The 22544-nt window shown below is 34.2% G+C and overlaps 1 protein-coding gene across 3 annotated transcripts in view; it reads left to right on the top strand.

The window, feature by feature from the left end:
• The window catches only part of CCSER1 (coiled-coil serine rich protein 1), a 1510224-nt gene that overhangs the window by 381696 nt on the left and 1105984 nt on the right, over positions 1–22544 (top strand). The window lies entirely within an intron of this gene.

A 22544-nucleotide genomic window follows, 5' to 3' on the forward strand; every position in this document is an offset into this window, starting at 1 on the left:
TAACATATTTATCAGAATGACTTCTCATAAGAAGTGATATTGCAACTGTGTTGAATGTTCATAGGAGTTTACCACACAGAAAAACAGAGAAAGTCAGGTCTTTAGAGATAATATGTTCCTTGTTTCTGAACAACCATTAGTGAGGTAATATTAAATGAATTGCTAGACTACATGATCACTTAGTCCTTTGTAGTCCAAGATTTATAAGTAAAGAAAGATGCATATATCTGAAGATACTATGTATAGGAAAAAGACCTCTAAATATGAACCAGTAAATATGAAGACCAAAATTTTTTAATAGTGAGAAAAGATTTAAGTGGCTGAAAACTAAAACAATATGATAATAATTTGTTTATCTTACATTTTACATTTAGATTATCATTATAGCTTTTTGGAATGTAGAATATTTTGAACAAAATAGCAATGCCTCTTAAGATATGACATCATTTACTTCAATTGTATATTATTATCTTAAGAGGATCATTTTTACAAGAAAATAGCAGGATTTCATTGACTTTCCTAAAAGCCTTGTAAAATCTTCAATTAATTTAAATTCGTCTCTTAAGCACTTTGTGTTGAGGATAGGGATAGGAATGCAGAAAGAGTATTTAAGGGAGGATAAATTTATAAGGTAGTCACTTCAATGTATGGCAAATTTTACTTTTCTGTACAGAATCATACATATAGGGACTTGGATAATAAAAACTAGGATAATGAGAAAGCCTTATAAAGCATCTCTTTTTTTTCTTTTTTTTTAGTTTTTTCTGAAGCTGGAAATGGGGAGAGACAGTCAGACAGACTCCTGCATGCGCCCGACTGGGATCCACCCGGCACGCCCACCAGGGGCGACTCTCTGCCCACCAGGGGGCGATGCTCTACCCCTCCGGGGCATCGCTCTGCCACAACCAGAGCCACTCTAGCGCCTGGGGCAGCGGCCAAAAAGCCATCCCCAGCGCTGGGGCCATCTTTGCTCCAATGGAGCCTTGGCTGCGGGAGGGGAAGAGAGAGACAGAGAGGAAGAAGGGAAGGGGGGGTGGAGAAGCAAATGGGCGCTTCTCCTATGTGCCCTGGCCGGGAATCGAACCCGGGTCCCCCGCACGCCAGGCCGACGCTCTACCGCTGAGCCAACCGGCCAGGGCCTAAAGCATCTTTATTAAGGTTTTTTATTACAAATTAGTAACGTGGTTAGATAATTTTTCAAATCTGTGACTAAGTTTTCACTGGTAACAAATGCCATTCTTAACATTTATTTTTTCAAGGAGCATATCTTTTGATTCATGTTTAAGTATATGATACAGGGTCATTAGCATCAGTGTACCAGGGAAGATGAAAAGAAAAAATTTCCATATATAGAAATAGAATATAATCTCAAATGTTAGAAATTAATTTCAGTATCTTACAGTTCAATCTTATAAGTGAACATCCTCTTATGTTGAGCTACAATGAGAACTGTATGCTATTTTAAGATTTGTGCATTTAAAGACAGATTTATAAAATATACAGAACAGCAGTAAGAAGCTCAGTCTTGAGAGTCAACATTCATGTAATATTGATTGAGATTTCACTAATCTTGTGCAAAGTGGAAAACTTATCAGTTTAGGCTTTACTTCTAAATTGCTGTTTTGTCTCTTAAAAGTTTGGTGACTTTGAGCAAAGCCACATAACCTTGCTGAATCCTAGGGATACACACATTTTGAAATTTATACTCAATTTATAAATTTATTAAAGAATTTTTAAAAACATATTTAATATCTTTTTTAAAATTATTTTTATTTCTTTATTTATTTTAGAGAAGAGAGAGAGAGAGAAGGGGGAGAGGAGCAGAAAGCGTCAAATCCCATATTTGCCTTGACCAGGCAAGCCCAAGGTTTTGAACTAGTGACTTCAGCGTTCCAGGTCAATGCTTGATCCACTGTGCCACCACAGGTCAAAGAATTTTTAAAATGGTAGAAAGTATCAAGTATGATGCTCAATAAATAACAGCTAGGATTTTTATTGAAGACTACCTGCTTTCCTCACATGACAAATAAGATAAAAGTCTGCCATTTACTAAATTTCCATACTTTAAAACTCCTGATCCCAACTCCAGCATACTTTCAGAATGGTTCTAGCCTTAGAGAGAAGTGGGTCTCCAAGGTTACATAGCCATTGGTTCAAACTCATTTCTTTTTCCAGCTGCTAGTATGACTTTGTTGCTGCTTGTATTTCTTACTTTGATTTCTGAACCTAGTTTTCTTTGCCTGGACACCTACTTTCTGTAGTCCCTGTTCCCATTTGGTATTCTTGTCAGATGCTCTCATAATTTCTAGTGTCCAATCTCAATGTGGTATCAATATCACTCTGTTTGAAAATTTGCCAAGTACTGAAATGACTTGATTCTTCTTTATTCTCAATTTTCGTCCAGTTGCTTCCTGAATTAGATTTTTGTATGAACCCTAATGTGGTGTACCAGTTCCCTCTCCAATTTTAGATAACTAGATTCTATGTTTGAAAAAATACTTAAATTTCTGAGCACTTGTTAACTCTTGTTGAAATTGTTAATATCCTATAACCTAACAAAGGTTGTTATAATTAGATAAGAATGCTAAAAATTAGAACTACTCAGAGGCTTCCTATTGTTATGAATTTGACTTGGACTAACATGACCATTGTTAATGGCCTGTTTGACGCTGATTTCTCCAAGTTGGTTAGTTTATTTAGGCTTACTGCTTTTGCCTACTTACTTTAGAAATAGACATTTGCCCATCCAATAGATAGTTATAGCTTAGCTGCCTTTATGTCTACCTTACTTCATCTTGACGGGCAATTGATTGCATGAAATAACAGATTTCAATGTATTTCCTGCCACGATATTTATAACTCATTTCCCAAATAATACCCCAATTATAGAATTAATTATATTTGAGCTAAAAATTCCCACTAACTTTTATATAAGAACTTAAAAATTAAATTAGCCCACCAGGGGGCAACGCTCTGCCCACCAGGGGTCGATGCTCTGCCCCTCCAGGGCTTCGCTCTGCCGCAACCAGAGCCACTTTAGCACCTGGGGCAGAGGCCAAGGAGCCATCCCCAGCGCCCGGGCCATCTTTGCTCCAATGGAGCCTTGGCTGCGGGAGGGGAAGAGAGAGACAGAGAGGAAGGAGAGGGGGAGGGGTGGAGAAGCAGATGGGCGCTTCTCCTGAGTGCCCTGGCCGGGAATCGAACCCGGGACTTCTGCATGCCAGGCCGACGATCTACCGCTGAGCCAACCGGCCAGGGCGACCCATGTCTTTCAATAAGAGACCCACAGTTACTCAATTTAGCGTTCTAGATTTTAGATAGATATTTCTACAACTATTAGGCCCTATGAAGCAGCGAAATATTGATAGAATGGGGGAATTAAAATCTTTTGCTTTTACTGATGAAAGACATTGTGACATTAAAGTTAATTAAGAGCTATTTGCTTTTATTTTCTTCAGGAAAGGGATTCATTAAAATAATATATATAGCCAAAAAAAGTTTTAAATGTTTTCTGCTCAGTTTAAAAATAAACAGAAACTTCTCAGAAATTAATGGGACCAATTTCATGATGTAACTTGGACAGTTCTGCTGGAACATATATTTTTTTTTAATATTTAAGTCTAAATGATGTTTTATTTAAAAAAATACATTATTTTTAAAAAATACATTACATTCGTCTAAGACACTCTTTTTTTTCAGCGTTTTTTAAAATTAAATTTAATGCAGTGACATTGATAAATCAGGGTATATATGTTGAGAGAAAACATCTCCAGATTATTTTGACATTTGATTATTTTGACATTTGATTATTTTGACATCGATGCTGCATACCCCTCAACCAAAGTCAAATTGTCTTATGTCACCTTCTATCAGGTTTTCTTTGTGCCCCTCCCCTCACCCCACCCCCTCTCTCTCCTTCCTCGCCCCATCCCCCCCACACCCTACCCATTACCATCAAATTCTTCTCCATTTCTCTGAGTCGCATTTTTATGTCCCATCTATGTATGGATTCATATAGTTCTTAGTTTTTTCTGATTTACTTATTTCATACCACATAATGTTATCAAAGTCCATCCATGTTATTGTAAAAGATCCAATGTCATCATTTCTTATGGCTGAGTAGTATTCCATAGTATATATGTACCAAAGCTTTTTAATCCACTCGTCCTCTCAGGGACACTAGGGCTGTTTCCAGATCTTTGCTATTGTGAATATGCTGCCACAACATGGGGGTGCATTTCTCCTTTTGGAGCAGTCTATGGTGTTCCTGGGGTATATTCCTAGAAGTGGGATAGCTGGGTCAAAAGGCAGTTCGATTTTCAATGTTTTGAGGAATCTCCATACTGTTTTCCACAGAGGCTGCACCAGCCTGCATTCCCACCAGCAGTGCAGGAGGGTTCTCTTTTCTCCACATCATTGCCAGCACTTATTCTATGTTGTTTTGTTAATGAGCACCATTCTGACTGGGTGAGGTGATATCTCATTGTGGTTTTAATTTGCATTTCTCTAATGATTAGTGATGTTTAGCATTTTTTCATATGCCTATTGGCCATCTGTATGTCCTCTTTGGAGAAGTGTCTATTTATTTCTTTTTCCCATATTTTGATTGGATTGTTTGTCTTCCTGGTGTTGAGATTTACAATTTCTTTATAAATTTTGGTTATTAACCCCTTATCAGATGTATTGTCAAATATGTTCTCCCATTGTGTAGTTTGTCTTTTTATTCTGTTCTTGTTGTCTTTAGCTGTGCAAAAGTTTTTTAGTTTGATAATAGTCGCATTTGTTTATTCTGTCTTTTATTTCACCTCCGCGTGGAGATAAATCAACAAATATATATATATTGCTCCGAGAGATGTCGGAGAGCTTACTGTCTATGTTTTCTTCTAAGATGCTTATGGTTTCACAGCTTACATTTAAGTCTTTTATCCATTTTGAATTTATTTTTGTGAATGGTGTAAGTTGGTGGTCTAGTTTCATATTTTTGCAGGTAGCTGTCCAGTTTTCTCAACACCATTTATTAAAGAGGCTGTCTTTACTCCATTGTAAGCTCTTACCTCCGTTTTCAAATATCAGTTGTCTTTAGAGCTGTGGGTTAATTTCTGGGTTCTCCGTTCTGTTCCATTGATCTATATGCCTGTTCTTATGCCAGTAACATGCTGTTTTGAGTACAATGGCCTTGTAGTATAACTTGATATCAGGAAGTGTGATACCTCCCACTTTATTCTTCTTTTTTAAGATTGCTGAAGCTATTCGTGCTCTTTCTTGGTTCCATATAAATTTTTGGAATATGTGATCTATATCTTTGAAGTATGTTATTGGTATTTTAATTGGTATTGCATTGAATTTTTAGATTGCTTTGGGTAATATAACATTTTAATGATGTTTATTCTTCCTAACCATGAGCACGGAATATGCTTCCATTTGTCTGTATCTTCCTCGATTTCTTTGATCAATGTTTTATAATTTTCCGAGTACAAGTTTTTAGTCTCCTTGGTTAAATGTACTCCTAGGTACTTTATTTTTTTGGTTGTAATCGTGAAGGGGATTGTTTCCTTAATTTCTCTTTCTGATTGTTCATTTTTAGCATATAAAAATGCCTCTGATTTCTGAGTATTAATTTTATATCCTGCCACTTTGCTGAATTCATTTATTAGGTCCAGTAGTTTTTTGACTGCGACTTTAGGGTTTTCTATATACAATATCATATCATCTGCAAATAATGATAGTTTTACTTCTTCTTTTCCAACTTGAATGCCTTTTATTTCTTCTTCTTGTCTGATTGCTGTGGCTAGGACTTCCAGGACTATGTTGAATAACAGTGGTGAAAGGGGGCACCCTTGCCTTATTCCTGATCTTAAGGGGATTGCTTTTAATTTTTGCCCATTGTGTATGATGTTGGCTGTGGGTTTGTCATAGATGGCTTTTATCATGTTGAGGTATGTTCCCTGTATTCCCACTTTGTTGAGAGTTTTGATCATGAATGGGTGCTGTATTTTATCAAATGCTTTTTCTGGATCTATTGAAATTATCATGTAGTTTTTCTCCTTCCTTTTGTTTATGTGATGAATCACATTGATTGATTTTCGAATATTGTACCAGCCTTGCCTCCCCAGAATAAATCCCACTTAATCATGGTGTATGTTTTTTCCATATATTGTTGGATCCGGTTTGCTAATATTTTGTTGAGGATTTTAGCATCTATATCCATCAGGGATATTGGTCTATAATTTTCTTTCTTTTTGTTGTTTGTGCCTGGTTTTGGAATCAGAATTATGCTCTCCTCATAAAAGGAGCTTGGAGGTCTTCCTTCCTCTTGAATTTTTTGAAATAGCTTGAGAAGGATAGGAGTTAGTTCTTTGAATATTTGGTAGAATTTACTTGTGAAGCCATCAGGCCCTGGTCTTTTCTTTTTTGGGAGAATTTTGATAACTGTTTCGATCTCATTTGGTATAATTGGTCTGTTTAGGTTTCCTGATTCTTCCAGATTGATTTTTGGAAGATTGTATGTTTCAAGGAATTTGTCCATTTCATATAGGTTGTCTAGCTTTTTTGCATATAGTTCTTCATAGTATTTTCTTACAATATTTTGTATTTCTGTTGTGTCAGTTGTTATTTCTCCACTCTCGTTTCTAATTTTATTTATTTGAGTCCTCTCTCTTTTTTTCTTGGTGAGTCTAGTTAAAGGTTCATTGATCTTATTTGCCTTTTGAAAGAACCAGCTCCTAGTTTCATTGATCCTCTGTATTGTTTCTTTAGCCTCTATGTCATTTATTTCTGCTCTTATCTTTATTATTTCCTTTATTCTACTACTTTTGGGCTTTACGTGCTATTCTTTTTCTAGTTCTTTTAGATGCAGAGTTGTTGTTTATTTGAGCTTTTTCCAGCTTCTTAAAGTGTGCCTGTAGTACTATGAACTTCCCTCTCAGTACTGCTTTTGCTGTGTCCCATAAATTTTGAGTTGTTGTATGCTCATTGTCATTTGTTTCTAGGAGTTTTTTTTTATTTCTTCTTTGATCTCATTATTAATGCACTCATTATTTAACAACCTGCTCCTTAGTTTCCATGTGTTTGAGAATTTTTGAGCTTTTCTGTTGTGGTTTATTTCTAGATTCATGCCATTGTGATCAGAGAAAGTACTTGATATGATTTCAATCTTGTTAAATTTTTTGAGACCACTTTTGTGCCCTAACATGTGGTCTATCCTAGAGAATGTACCATGAGCACTTGAAAAGAATGTATATTCTGCTGCTTTAGGGTGAAAGGTTCTGAAGATATCTATTAAATTGAGTTGATCTAGTGTGTCCTTTAAGTCTTCTGTTTCTTTGTTAATTTTCTTTCTTGAGGATCTATCTAGTTATGTTAGTGGGGTATTGAAATCCCCTACTGTTATGGTATTGCTGTTGATCTCGCCTTTTATATCCATCAAAGTCTGCTTTATATATTTCGGTGCTTCTATATTAGGTGCATGATATTTATAATAGTTATATATCTTCCTGTTGGACCCACCCCATTTCTGTTAGCAGGATAGATTCAGGTGCTCCCTTCCAGATTTGTTGTGACTTCTTCTTTGCTCCTTGGTTTTTGAGAGCTATTCTTGTAGTCTACAGTTGGTTTTCACGCTGATTGTTCCTAAATGGATTTGTATTCCAGTTTGGTTGTGAGAGCTGGGAGTCTGTGTGTCTGCCCACTCCACTGCCATCTTCTCTTTTCTATATCTAAGACTCACTCTTGATGCTTGTCTCAGACTGGAACATAATTTTGATAACATAGGTCCAGAATGACTCAATGAAAACATGGTAGATTCCACTTGAAGACACAACATTAAAGAAACTATACAGAATGGACTCAGTTTCAATGGTGATAGTTACAGAGCTAGTGAGGGACAGTGAAAGGTATTCAAGAATCATTGTGTTATTAGCAGAAAATGATCTGTGACAGATTTATTTAAAAGTATAAAATAGATAATTCATAGCTTGAAATTATTATCTCAATAATATATATATTGAGTGGTTAGAACTTAAGACAAATATTTTCAATATGGTGTGTTGATCCACAGATTCAAATGGAATTGACAACAACAAATTTGTAAATAGGTTTCCTACATTTTGCTATTTATAAAATATGAGTAGATTTTATTCATTAGAATTTATCTGTACTCATAAACTGAGATATGACTAATTTCCAATTTTTCTAAATTTTTATAGGTCCTCTGGTTCAGCTTTGAATAAATGTATTGGTTATTTTAGCCAAAAATCACTAAATTTAATCAGCTATGATTAACTCAACCAATATGTTCCTTGAAATGGATTGAAACCTACTACAAAAGTCCCAAAGAAAGTAAAAGTTATCAAATATATAGAATGGATAAAAGAAAAACATGAATCATTATTTATCATAATTTCTAAGGCAACAATATTGTATATGTTAAAAATAAAAGTAATATTGTAAAGTTATGCTTTGCTCACTGAAATATGTTGATTAATACCAGTAGTCCTTCTTTGGCATGGTATCATGTTAACCGAATCACATTCATATTGGACCTGTGTTCTTGCTTTGATCAAATTTCAGTTACCTCTGAACCACTCAAAACTAAGGCCATGGTTCTGATTGTGAATGAGTTTTAGTTAAAATAGTACCATACAAAGAATTAACTCTTTGTATTTAACTATAAGATAATTCCTATATTATACAATGAAGACCAAGTTTCAAGAGCCATTAATTAACATTAGTATTTATTAAGCATATGAACAGTTGTTTGTTTGTTTTTTCTTGTTACATCTTCCTCATAACTAAGAATGAAATTACCTAACTACTGTTGCTACAGCATTTTTTTCATATGTCATCTTAAAGAGTTTGCTTTTGCAAAATATCTGGGGGAACTCTTTACATATTTTTTGTGTCAATGGATTATGTAATAAAGAAAGATAATGTTTACTTTAAAATGTAGCATTTTTCTTTAAACCTTGCTGTATTCCATAAAATAAATAACATAACACAGATATGTGCAATGTTCCAGTAACTTAAAAATAGAAGGGATGGATTTGGAGATTATTATACTAAGTGAAATAAACTAGGCAGAGAAAGACAAATATCATAGCAATATAATCTCATTTATATGTGATATCTAAAGAACAAAATGAATTGAAGAATGAAATAGAGGCAGATGTGGTGTCACAGGGACCAGAAGGACAGCTATCAGAGGGAAGGGGGATGAGGGAATTTGATCAGAGAAGTTGAAGTGATTATTGAAATTATATTGATATATACATAACACAGAGATACAGATAACAGGACAGCATCCCAGAGGAAGAAGAGGGTTTAGGAGGAGAGGGACAAAGAAGGTACAATGGGGGAAAAGGTGGTGAGGGGTGAGGGAGTTATATTGAGTGGGATACTTGAATCCATGTTAACACAATAAATTAAAATTAATAGAAATTAAAAAAAAATATAGAAATAGCTGTATTAGTCAGGTTTTCCGTACTAATGTTTTAGAACAAACAACTGTACATCTCAGAATTCATTGGCCTTAGGTTCAATGGTGCTTTTACTTCACTTTCTGAACTCAGCTAAAGCAGCTTAACTTTGGTTTGGCTAAGAGTTAATTCAGATCTGATATAAACCTCCTCATTCTGACATCAGCAGTTACTCAGGGACGAACCTTCTTGCCAAGTACAGGAGTACAAGAGGGTGCATTGGAATCATGAAATATCTCTTAAGGATACATTAAAACTAGCATTTTGGCACTTCATTCTCTTGGTTACATGGGTAAATCTAAACTGAAAATGAGTCAAGAAATATACTGCTCACAAAAATTAGGAGACATTTTATCACTTCATATTCATTTTGAAATATCCCCTAATTTTTTTGAGCAGTATATAATATATTCATAAAGAATCTATAACCAGTGAGAGGGAGTAGGATCTGTGTACAGCAGATACCATCTAGCAGACATACCATCTGTTAATTTTAATGCACTTACTATAGTTAAGCTTTAATGTGTATTTTGATAATTAAAAGTTTTTTAAAAAGCCAACATTATTTTCAAGATCTTACTGTTTTCAAAATACAATAACCAGTGCTGACCATGCTAAAGTCATTCTAATCCTTTATCTAAGAAACTAATCAAAATGATATTATCAGCCTTGCAGCAGAATTTTTGTTAGATCTTATGACAGCTATAAAAAATAAGTATAAAATAATTAATAAAACTAAGGCATTTTATGTTCCATTATACCTTGAGATTTAAGGGTCTTTTCTAAATGGAATATTTGGACTCTTTTAGACAACCAAACCAAATGTACTTCCATTTGGGTTAATTTAGAAAGCAGCAAAGGACAGGTTTAATTTATGGAAAACCAGAAACATGGAAGGGTCAAATCAGTCATTTGTCAGAACACTTAGATTTTAAAATTGAAATTTGAAAAAGCAACCCAAGGCAAAAAGAAAAATATAAAATTACTGCATGTAACATTTCTTTCCTGTTAATGGCTTCTTCTCTTGCCATCAAGTAGAGTATAGATAAATGCACATTTAAAAGAAAAGAAACAAACCACACAAGCAAGCAAACAAAAGAAATCAATAAATACATATTTTTCATCATAAACTGTGAGGATGTATTTTGGAGAGCATGTATTATAGGACTTTTAAAGACAGACTAATTGTAGAGAATTAATAGCAGTCTTCATTGTTTCAGAGTTTTATGAATTTATAAGTAAAATATATACAGTGGCAATAATTGGGAAACAAGGGAAAAGGATATCAAATTATTTCTGAAAGCAAACAAAAAATGTCAATATTTTAATATGACAAATATAGAAGAAATATGTGTGGCAATAGCTGTTAACTAGACTTATTGTGGTGATTATTTCACAAAAAATATCAAATTATTATGTTATATACCTGAAACTAATATTATACTATATATTAATTACATCTCCATTTTGAAAGAAAAAGACATATACTGGAACAAATAAGTACAGTGCCTAACTTAACATTTTAACAAATAAATAGATTTTTCTCTATATAGATTAGCACAAAAAGAAAAAGTTAAATATTTAAGAGTATTCTATTCCTTTGTATCTCCCCTGACCTTCTTTAAAAGTTCATTGTAAAATCATTTTAATGTTGCTGATAAATGAATTTGATATTCACAAGAGTTTCACTCGGAAAAGGTAAAACGTTTCATAATCATAGGATATTGGCTTAGTAGTTAGCTATTGCATACTTAAATATTTGGTCTTTAAAGCAAAAAATAACTTTGATACTGGTAATTAATTATATTAATGTCTGTTGATATAAAATGAAACTATTAATCCAGGGTCATATACACTGTCACATTTAGAGGATTATGTTTTAGCAAGTACATTATGTCTTTTGACATAAGAATAATTACTTCTCATTTTCTCTACTTTGGACTGTTTATAACAACCAGGTTAACCAGGTTGCCCTTTATGTGCATTTTAATACTTTCTATGACAATTGAGCTACTGTTCTTTATGTTTGTAATGGGAAAATAACAATGGGAAATATTGCTCTAAATATGACTGTGGAAGATGAAAATATATTAGAAATATAAGCTAGATACCTACTTGGCATATATTTCTTAGCTGCAAGGTTCTGTTTGGGGAAACATTGCAAATCTTGTTTTTAAAATGGCTTAGCAAATGGAAAAAAAACACAAATAAAAAATACCTTTTTATAAATATATATTTGGCCCTTTCAAATGAGATATGGGTGGCCTCCAGTTATATTTTTATCTATGTATTCTTACAAAACAAGATCTCTTTAATTTACCCAAACTTAATTTTAAAAGTTATCAAGTTAAAATCTTTACAGAAATCAAATTAAAGTTACCAAATTTATCAACTCAGTTAACTACAATAATATAATAACTGATAGTAGCTAAGGAAAGAACTACATATATATGTTAGAAAAAATTTGTTTGTCAGAATAATATTAGGCACAAGAACCTACCATATATATTAAGCAGAATATTTTACAACATATACAGGAATAAACTATGACATTTTAAAGCTGAAGATAAATAATTTTAGTTTTTAAAAGCCTGTTCTTTAAATAGCATAGCACCTTTCACATAGGAGAAGCTGAATAAATGCTCTGTTAAAATTGTTTGAATTTTATTCTTAAACACTAATTAGTATAATCTAATAGAGTAAATAAATAAATAAATAAATAAACATATCTCATCACAAAATTTTCTTTCTGGAGTATAATTTTTAAATTAGAATATAATTTCCTATAGGATCTAAATCCTATACATGGCTTTCCAAGTTTAAGATCTTATTACTTACACAATTAGTATTTTCTATTGTTATATGAATACACTGAACATTTAGTATGAAGACTCACAAATTTAGAAGAATTACTCACATGAAATATAATTTTGTGCTCAAACATAACAGAGCATGTATGTAAATGCCTGTTTAATATAAAATGATTGCTGGGAAAGCATCAATATTTATTCCTCCCCCCACCTGCTTTATCCTAGAACTTTGAATATGAAGGAAAAAATTCTCATATTGTTCTTAAAATTGGATTTATATCTTTGAGGATTCTCACAAATTTGTTTTCTAAACTGTATCAGTTCTCAATTAAATATGTTTAACAATATGTACTTTTTCTATTTTACTATGCAGATATTTTTAGTCTTATATTTAAATAACATTTGTTTCTCTAATGCAAATGTATTTCAGTTTATTTGGAGTTAATTTCCCATAACCTGATACATTCTTGTAATAGCCAAAGATCTCTATGAATGACTAGAAAAAAATGTGAATTATTTTTTAAAAGTTTCAGATTTGGTTCTAGTGTCATAATTTGATGTGTCTAGTTCTATGATTTAAATTTTATAATCTTAGCTATGGACATTCTGCTATGTATAATGTGATTGTGCAGAGAGCTTTCCAATTTTAAACAAATCTTTCTTACTTTGTATTTGTCCCTTTAAAATGCACACTTAACTTTCAAAGTTTCTATTCTTTATCTATTACAAAGTTATATGAATTATATATATATAATTCATATATATATAATTATATATATATAATATATATATATATTTGTGTGTGTGTATGTGTGTGTGTGTGTATGTGTTTGTGACAGAGACAGACACAGAGAGGGACAGATAGGGACAGACAGACAAGAGAGATGAGAAACATCAATTCTTTTTTATTTTTTTGTATTTTTCTGAAGTTGGAAACAGGGAGGCAGTCAGACTCCCGCGTGCGCCTGACCAGGATCCACCCGGCATGCCCACCAGGGGGCGATGCTCTGTTGCAACCAGAGCCATTCTAGCACCTGAGGCAGAGGGCATGGAGCCATTCCCAGCACCCGGGCCAACTTTGCTCCAATGGAGCCTTGGTTGCGGAAGGGGAAGAGAGAGACAGAGAGGAGGAGAGGGGGAGGGATGGAGAAGCAGATGGGTGCTTCTCCTGTATGCCCAGGCCGGGAATCGAACCTGAGACTCCTGCACACCAGTCCGGCACTCTAACACTGAGCCAACTGGCCAGGGAGAGAAACATCAATTATTTATTTTGGCCCCTTAGTTGTTCATTGATTGCTTTCTTATATGTGCCTTGACTGGGGGGCTATAGCAGACCGAGTGATCCCTTGCTCGAGCCAGCGACCTTGGGCTCAAGCTGGTGAGCCTTGCTCAAAACAGATGAGCCCCCGCTCAAGCTGGTGACCTCGGGGTCTCAAACCTGGGTCCTCCACATCCCAGTCCTACACTCTATCCACTGCGCCACTGCCTGTTCAGGCTATATCAATTATATTAAACTGTCTCTTGATCACTTTTACCATTATCTATCTCATCTTCTTCAAGCCTTTACTTCAGAATTTTTAGATGTAATTGTTAATAAATGTGCTTAATGGTGATTTGGGTATTTTATACATATATAGCTTTAATAGAGACTGTATGTATATGTCTATGTCTGTTTACATATACATAGAAATAGATGGATAGATCTTAAGTATAGCAGTGGAAAAAGAACAAAAATATAAAATGCATTTCATAGTTGTTATCATATAGTATGCTCAATTTAAACTACACAACAGTCATCCCAGTATTAAATATAATTATAAGTTAAGATACAATAATAGTAATTAATGTCAGCTGAAATTAATGTTAGCTGAAAGTATTTTTGCATCAGATGTGATGAAGACCTTTAAGTAATTCATTTTTTTCTTTTTTTTTTCTGAAGTTGGAAACGGGGAGGCAGTCAGACAAACTCCCGCATGCGCCTGACCGGGATCCACCCAGCATGCCCACCAGGGGGTGATGCTCCGCCCATCTGGGGCGTTGCTCTGTTGCAACCAGAGTCATTCTAGCACCTGAGGCAGAGGCCACAGAGCCATCCTCAGTGCCAGGGCCAACTTTGCTCCAGTGGAGCCTCGGCTGCGGGAGGGGAAGATAGAGACAGAGAGGAAGGAGAAGGGGAGGGGTGGAGAAGCAGATGGGCGCTTCTCCTGTGTGCCCTGGCCGGGAATCGAACCCAGAACTCCTGCACACCAGGCTGACGCTCTACCACTGAGTCAACTGGCCAGGGCCGTAATTCTTATAATACTGCAAGTTTTCATACTATGACATTATGAAGTAAATTGAGGTCTTCAATATTAACTAATTTATTTGAGCCTCTGTTATCTAAAATGGCAACTAAATATACCCTCAATTTTTTTTTTTTTTTGAGTTTTAGTGTTCCTGAGCCTTTCTTAACCCTTTGTGTAGGACTGCTTTCTTTCTCTGCTTCTACAGCACCGATCTCAGCTCTAGAATACAACACTAACTTTGTCTTGTAATTCCACTTGTAGGTCTCTTTAAGGCTGTTTTATGCAAGTTTCACCCTCTGTGCTTAGTTCAGACCTAGCACACATAGTTGGTCAATGAGTGTTGAATTAGACTATGAGTACATAAACCAAAGTACTAAACTTTCTAGTCTTCTCTTGAGTCAGCGGGTTACCTGTATGTATAGAAAGAGATTATTCCTAAAAACATAGCATCAATCTAATGCAAGACAGTGATCATTAAAAAGCATTATTTTTCAGAGCATTCTTCTACTTATTTATTTTGTGGTTAGCAAAAAGAGATTTTGTAAAACATTTTTTATATCATAAGTAAAATTCCATTGAGAGATTGTAAGTAAAGTAAACCTAATATTTTTCTTACATTTGACTTTTAGAGATTTCTGAAGAACCATTGTGCTTGGCTTACATTTCCATACTCATTTATTTGAGTTCGTGTAAACTCAACATTTTCTCAGTATTTAAATATGAACTTTAAAAAAGAAATAAACGTTTCTAAATTCCTTTTATATTTTGTATTTTATAATTCTTTCAAGTTGTCCCTTGTTTTGGACATTAGCTATTTTTTGTACTTCATATACCAACATGTAGTTTGTTTCTGTTCCTAACAGGCAGATGGGTAGGTTTGGTTGATACACTCACTTTTTCAATTCTGTCATTGAAATAAAATCTTTAAGTAGCTATTTCATAATTTGACTATTTTATGCATAGTTTGGGCACTTAATAAGAAAAGTTGAAGAATTAAATGAAGTATACAGGCCCTGGCTGGTGGGCTTCCAAACGGCCCGGCATTTGGAAGTTTCAGGTTTATTTCCGGTTAAGACACACAGAAGAAGCAACCCTTCTCCACCTCTCCTTTTCCAGCCCCCCTTCCTTCCCCTCCCAGAGCCATGGCTTGAATTGTTCAAGCAAAGTTGACCCCCAGGTGCTGAGTATGGTTCCATGGCCTCACCTCAGGCACTAAAATAGCTGGGTTGCAGAATAACAGCACAGCAGCAGACAAGGGTAGAGCATCACCTGGTAGGGGATTTGCTGGGTGGATCCTGGCTGGGACACATGTGGGAATCTGTCTCTGCCTCCTTGCCCCCCCCCCCGCCCCACACACACACACAAGGAAAAGTAAAGAAAAAGAAAAAAAAATGAAGCATACTGGAATGTGGATTTGCACATAGAAATAAAATCCAACCTTGAAAGAACACCCTAGTTTTGTTCTTTACACCTATTTCTATTTGTTAAAATAGTAGTGATTATCTCTTTCCTGTATACCACAGCAATAAAAGCATAATGGCTTAGAACTAAGCTGAATAAAAAAAAAAATAGAACTATGGCAATTATTCCTTATTTTCTTTCTCTGTCCCTTAAAAATGGAAAAATTTAAAAGAATAATGAAATAATATATAAATGAAAGTGTCAAATAAGAAATGATATAGGATTTTATATTGCCTAAACATTATTTGAAGAAAACTGTCCATGTCTTATTTCATATTATAATTATTAATCTATGAAATTTTTAGTTTATTTTTTTCTGCATGCAGAATTGCTACATATTTTTCTTTTCCAAAAATAGAAAAAAGAAAGAGCCAAAAGACACATTTTTGTATATATCCATTACCATCTTTTACTAATGAAGGTTTGATTGTTTGCTAAGGTGACCCAACATTTTTACAATGAAAAGGAGGACAAAAATAAATTGAAGAAAACAATACTGTAAAAAAGGAAACATTTTATTCATTGCAACAATAGTACACTATAATATGATAAATGCATAATAAAACATTTGTAGTATTTTATATTATAATTAAACTTACATGCCTATTAATTTTTAATAATGTGAGAAAAAAGTAATATTATCTAAATGAGTACTTTTCAATTAAATGAATATTTTTGTCAATGTATCATCTTGTAACAATATATTGGAAATATCTGAACAAGAAATATCCTTTATATTGAATTTTACAGCAAATGCTGCAGCTAGAGTATCAACATTCAATCTCGATTTCTCACTTGCCCAAAAATCACTAACAATTGAAAAAACTCTTTTAACTGCTGCATAGTTCCAGGGCAGCACAATGTAACTTGAACAAGAATAAATAAATTTTCACATGGAATATATTCATTTTTGAAGTGGCTGAATATTTCCACCCATCTTTTATCAATTTTGATGTGTTCATTTTCCCATTGTATTAATTTTTCAGAATTTAAATATATATTCAGTTTTCTCATTTCTTCTAAGAGACTATTGTCGTCTATTTTGATGTCTGGCATTTCTTTAGATAAAAATTCAAGACAAGATTCAATATCTGTTCAATATACTTGCGATGAAGTAAAAATACACCATTGAAAACTGTTATTTCCTTTGATGTTTCTTTCAAACCATTCTTCAATATATTGAAAACATGTCCAGTAAAAATTTTGCACTTCTTAGATAAACATTTCTGTTATGCCGGGATTTGATTCCTCTAAGTCTGACAATTTCTTTTTATAATAAAAGGGAGAAATTTTTCTTCAAAACAAGATTTATATTGAAGGATAAAGTCATTCAAAATAAGACTAACTTCTGTAGCTGAAATGTGTTCACCTTTAATCTTTTGAATCATTTATGAAAAATAGATACTTGATTATGTACAAAATATATCAATATCTCAGATATTTTATTATTGAAAAACAATTACAGAATTTTAGTACATTTGTCTAACCATAAAAAATATGAATGGAGAGACTCAAATAATTTTAGAGCAAGCTCTATAGCAGGTGTTAGAGCAAGCCATCTAACTTTTGAATATCCTAAAGGTTTTTTGTGTTCAACATTGGCTTCTTCACAAAATTGTTTTAAAGTAGCAACATGAATAGTAAAATAACTAAAATGCAAATAAATTGTAGTTATTATTACTTCTACATCAATTGGCATGGCACATAACACTGTGTTGATTGCATTTGACAAAATATGTACTTTACAATTTATTCGTAGTATTTTCTTTTGGAGTAACTCTTGTAATTTTACATACACATTATTCACCCCTTTGTGTCTTCACCCACCAAAATTTGTATTTGTATTATCAGCCGTTAGTGCGACAGCTTTGGATTTAAAATTGTTTTCATTCATTACTCTGTGTAGATGGTTTGACAAAAATTCAGAATTTTTACCCTCAATGGATTTTAAATTTAAAATATTTCTTGAATGCCCATGGTAACATTAAAATATCTTACTATGATTTGGTACAATTTAATTTCATTATGATTTGATGCATCAGATAAAATTGTTAAAATGCTGCAGTTTCCAAGTCCTCTATAAGTATTCTGTCACAGTGATTTTTAAATAATGATTTCAAAATAGCCTCGTATTTTGTCCTGGCACATGAAAATTTTGCATTGTGAAACTTTTTCAATAATTTTGTTGTACAATTTATACTACAAAAACTTTATGAATTATGGTATGAAATGCAAATGTTTCCTCCATTGCAGCCAACTGTTTTTCATCTTCAGAATAATTTATAGTTTTTTAAAAAGTTTGTTACTTTATAACTGTAAGCTGTTGCATCTAATGATTGCTTATGTTGGTGGTTAAGTGTTTTCTTATCATTGCTCTGTCCCCAACTGCAATACAAAATTCTCCGCTGCAAATATTGCTGAAACAATGGTATCTCTCTTTGATATGAAAAATGAGAATTCTTTTTTCAATTTATCATTGAAATGGCATTTTCTCTTTTTTAATTTTTCCATCTCTCAAGTGAAATTTAAAATTAAAAATAAAATATAGAGCTACATGAACAATACAAGCACTTTAGGAACTGGAAACGTTACATCATGGTAGGCGAATCCAGAAGCTAAATTAACAAACTAAATATCAAACAAAACCACTAATTTGGAATGATAGAGGTATATTTATCATTTTCTAATTTAAAAAAATCTGTTTTATGCAACTATTTAATCAAACTGCATTGTTAATAGATATGGTTTGAGGTTAGATTTCTACATTAAAACTAGAATTTTGGGAAAATGCTTATAAATAAAATTATACGTATTTGGAAATTATTAATATATATATTCTTATATATTATTAATTATATTATTTGTTTGTATTACAAGTATAAACCTATTTTTTGCTTACCCCTGTGTGTGTTTGTGAAATAAATTCAAAAAATTAGCCTCTCATTAGAGTCCCAATTATAGAAGAGTTTGGGACTTGTATGTTTTAACCATTGCATGTTTGCATATATGTTCATGTGAACTTATGAGTGGATATGTGTGTGTGCAAAAAGCTGTAATAGTGATACACTTTTGTCACAGTATGCCCCAACTAATTATTTCCTTTAATATGTAAACAAAAGAACAACCTCTACTCACACAGTCTTTCTGGAAATTTTGATATATGAAGAGCAGAGATCCTTCTGTTATATGATAATATTCCAGGAGAATATAAGTCTTTATGGCACCGGATTGAAGAATAAACATCAAATAATACCAAGAATATACATTATTGGATATATGTTTATAAAGAAATGCCTGAAATTCGCCAAGTTATTGACCAACTGTATCTCAGACATATGAGAACTCTATTGAGTAAACCTGGGGATTGAATTATCTTTTCCCCTAATTACAACTGCAAACAATTTTTTATTATCATAACTACGTGTATCTTAATTTGCCTCAAACCAAGCACTATCTTTAAAGTGGAAGAGTAAACCTTCAATTAATAACAATTTTAGAAATTAATCTTTTGTTTTGTCTTCTTCCTGGCCACTGCTTTCTTGATGAATGCATTTAAGTATTATCACCATGATTAGTTCATGATTTCTCTCTTATTAGTTCTAGTTCCATCCTTAAGTACAGCCAGCTGCTGACTGGATATAGGGCAGTTATGATATTTTCATCACTGATAGTAGGGCCAGCTAGCCTAACGTAGATTAACATACATTAACTCCTCCTTTAACATCCTCAATAAGTTCTGTAATTTAAGGGGAATGACATGAAAAATGAAACCAGTTTTACCATAGACTAATTGATACAAACAAGAGTTAAGTTCCTATAGTAGCTCACAAAATGACATTGAACAAGGTAACTTTAATTGAGAATCTGCTGTCCTTGAATATTTAAAATACATGCTTTGTAGAACTAAGTATTGATCTTATGACTCTTAATATGTATATTGAGTTTAGACACAATTTTGTTTTAGCAATTGTTTTGCTATTGCAAAAATTGTAACTACATTTTTATGGAACAAAGAGATTAAGTCTGTATCTAACGGCAATTAATACCCTGCATCTGTAGTACTGTCAGATTTTCATGGTTTATTAACCTCACAGTATGTTAGAATTTAAACATTTCTCCTTTAGATGTGCTCATTCACATTGGAATCTGATATGTGATATTGAAGGAGTTCTTAAAGAACAAATACAGTGAAAATAAATGAAATGGAATTAATATATCCTACAAAAAGCCTGAAAATATTTTATTACTAATAATGTCATACGTTTTACAACTTTATGCTTACTACATTCCTTTAGGTGTTTATTGCTATTTAGCCTTCCTGAAATGAGATTGAGATGAATAAAAGTATTAAATGGTCTCTAAAAGCCAAAATAGATGAAAGTACTTTATATTCTAGAATGAAATGGGATTTTAATTTTTGACTGTTTTTTAATGAAAATTTTCATGTTTAGTAATTGATATTACTCTCTTCTCAAGTTACTCTCACATAAACTAATGATAGAGTACCAACTGTTAATTTTTTGTTCATATTCTCTTTTTTTTCAAGTTTTGAACATATATTTCAGCTGGCATAATCACACCTGAGGCTGATTAATGAGGAATGATAAGAAGGCAAGTCCTAGACTTCAGTGTTCTTTTTTCCACACTCTACCTGTTGTCATCAAGTTTATTTATTTATTTTTGATGCCCTCTTTCATTCCATAGACTATTCCTATTCCAACAATGAGGAAACAATGAACAGAGGAAGTGTAGGAGATGAAAAGTCTGAGCTGGGCCCTGGCTCAGTAGTAGAGCATCAGCACAGCATATGAATTTCCTGGGTTTGATTCTCAGTCAGGGCACACAGGAGAAGCACCTATCTGCTTCTCCACTCTTCTCCCTCTTGCTTCTCTCTTTTTCTCTCTCTCTTCCTCTCCTTCAGCCATGACTCAATTGGAGCTAGTTGGCTCTGGGCACTGATGAGGGCTCCATGGCCTCACTTCAGGCACTAAGAAGAGCTCGATTGCTGAGCAATGGAAGGATGCCTCGTGGGCAGAGCATCACCCCCAGAGGGCTTGCTGGGTGGATCTCGGTTGGGGCACATGCGGAGTCTGTCTCTCTGCCTCCCCTCCTCTTACTGCGCAGAAAAAAAAAAACTGAGCTATACTGAAGGAGTAGCCAATGAGGGAGAAGAAAAACAGGAGTGTCATCCTGGCAGTGAAACAGGGAAGTGTTTTCTAGCATGAAAGAGTAATCAACTGTGTCAAATGTTGCAGAGAGGTAGAGGGAGGTGACAGTGAAAGTCCCTGGTACCTCTAACAGCTGTACTTTCAATGGAATGCTGTTTGAATGAGTTTAGAGAGAATGAACCAAAAGGATGTGAAGTTTGGGATTACAGGAAGCTCTTTTAAACGATGTTTTTGTTTTATTTTGTTTTTTTCTTGTAAAGCAAAGTGCAAAAATAGAGAGGTAGCTTTAGGAAGAGATGAAATAAAAGATAATTTTAAACCATGTTTGAAAGCTGCTGCAAGAAATAAAATTAAAGGAGAAAAAAATGATGTTATGAGAAAGAAAATAATTGCTGAGAGAAAAATTACTTGAGGAAATCTGGTTCACCAAGGGAGGGGATGATCTAATACCCAAGAGCCCACAATTATTCTTAGGAGAGAGGAAGCAAATATATGGGAACATGTACTCATGCTCATGAGCATAAATATGTGCTTATGGGGTTTGTGGAACCCATTTTGTTTTTGCTATTTTGTTATTTTATTTTCTGTGTAAGTAGGAAGCAAGATAATCAGCTGAGGATGATAAGCAAGGAAGTATTAGAGATTTGAATAGAAGGAAGAAATGAATACAGCGATCAAGGACAGGGTCTGCAAACTGAGGAAAATGTAAACTTTCCAGTGGGTATGTGGTCACTGATCATTTTTTAAAAGTCACTTTCAAAACCCTCTTCTTTATGGTGTTCTTCCCTAAGAGTTGCCTGCCTGAGAGGGGAGCTTCATATGGGCTCCTTGTTCTTGTCTCTGCTCATTGCCTACCACAGACTTCCCACTCCTGCTGGTGCGTTGCCCCGAAGTGAAGCGAAGAAGTTCTGACAAAACAGGAAGATAGGTGTAAAGTATTATTTGAATTAAGAAAGTCATTGAGGCCCTGGCCAGTTGGCTCAGTGGTAGAGCGTCAGCCTGGCGTGCAGGAGTCCCAGATTTGATTCCCGGCCAGGGCACACAGAAGAGGTGCCCATCTGCTTCTCCACCCCTCCCCCTCTCCTTCCTCTCTGTCTCTCTCATCCCCTCCTGCTTCAAGGCTCCATTGGAGCAAAGTTGGCCTGGGCGCTGAGGATGGCTCTGTGGCCTCTGCCCCAGGTGCTAGAGTGGCTCTGGTTGCAACAGAGCAACGCCCCAGATGGGCAGAGCATCGCCCCCTGGTGGGCATGCCCATTGGATCCCGGTTGGGTGCATGCGGGAGTCTGTCTGACTGCCTCCCCATTTTCAACTTATGAAAAAAAAAAAAGTGAATGATTCTATTGCCTA

This window comes from Saccopteryx leptura, chromosome 5 (assembly GCF_036850995.1).
Source record: "Saccopteryx leptura isolate mSacLep1 chromosome 5, mSacLep1_pri_phased_curated, whole genome shotgun sequence".
NCBI lineage: Eukaryota > Metazoa > Chordata > Mammalia > Chiroptera > Emballonuridae > Saccopteryx > Saccopteryx leptura.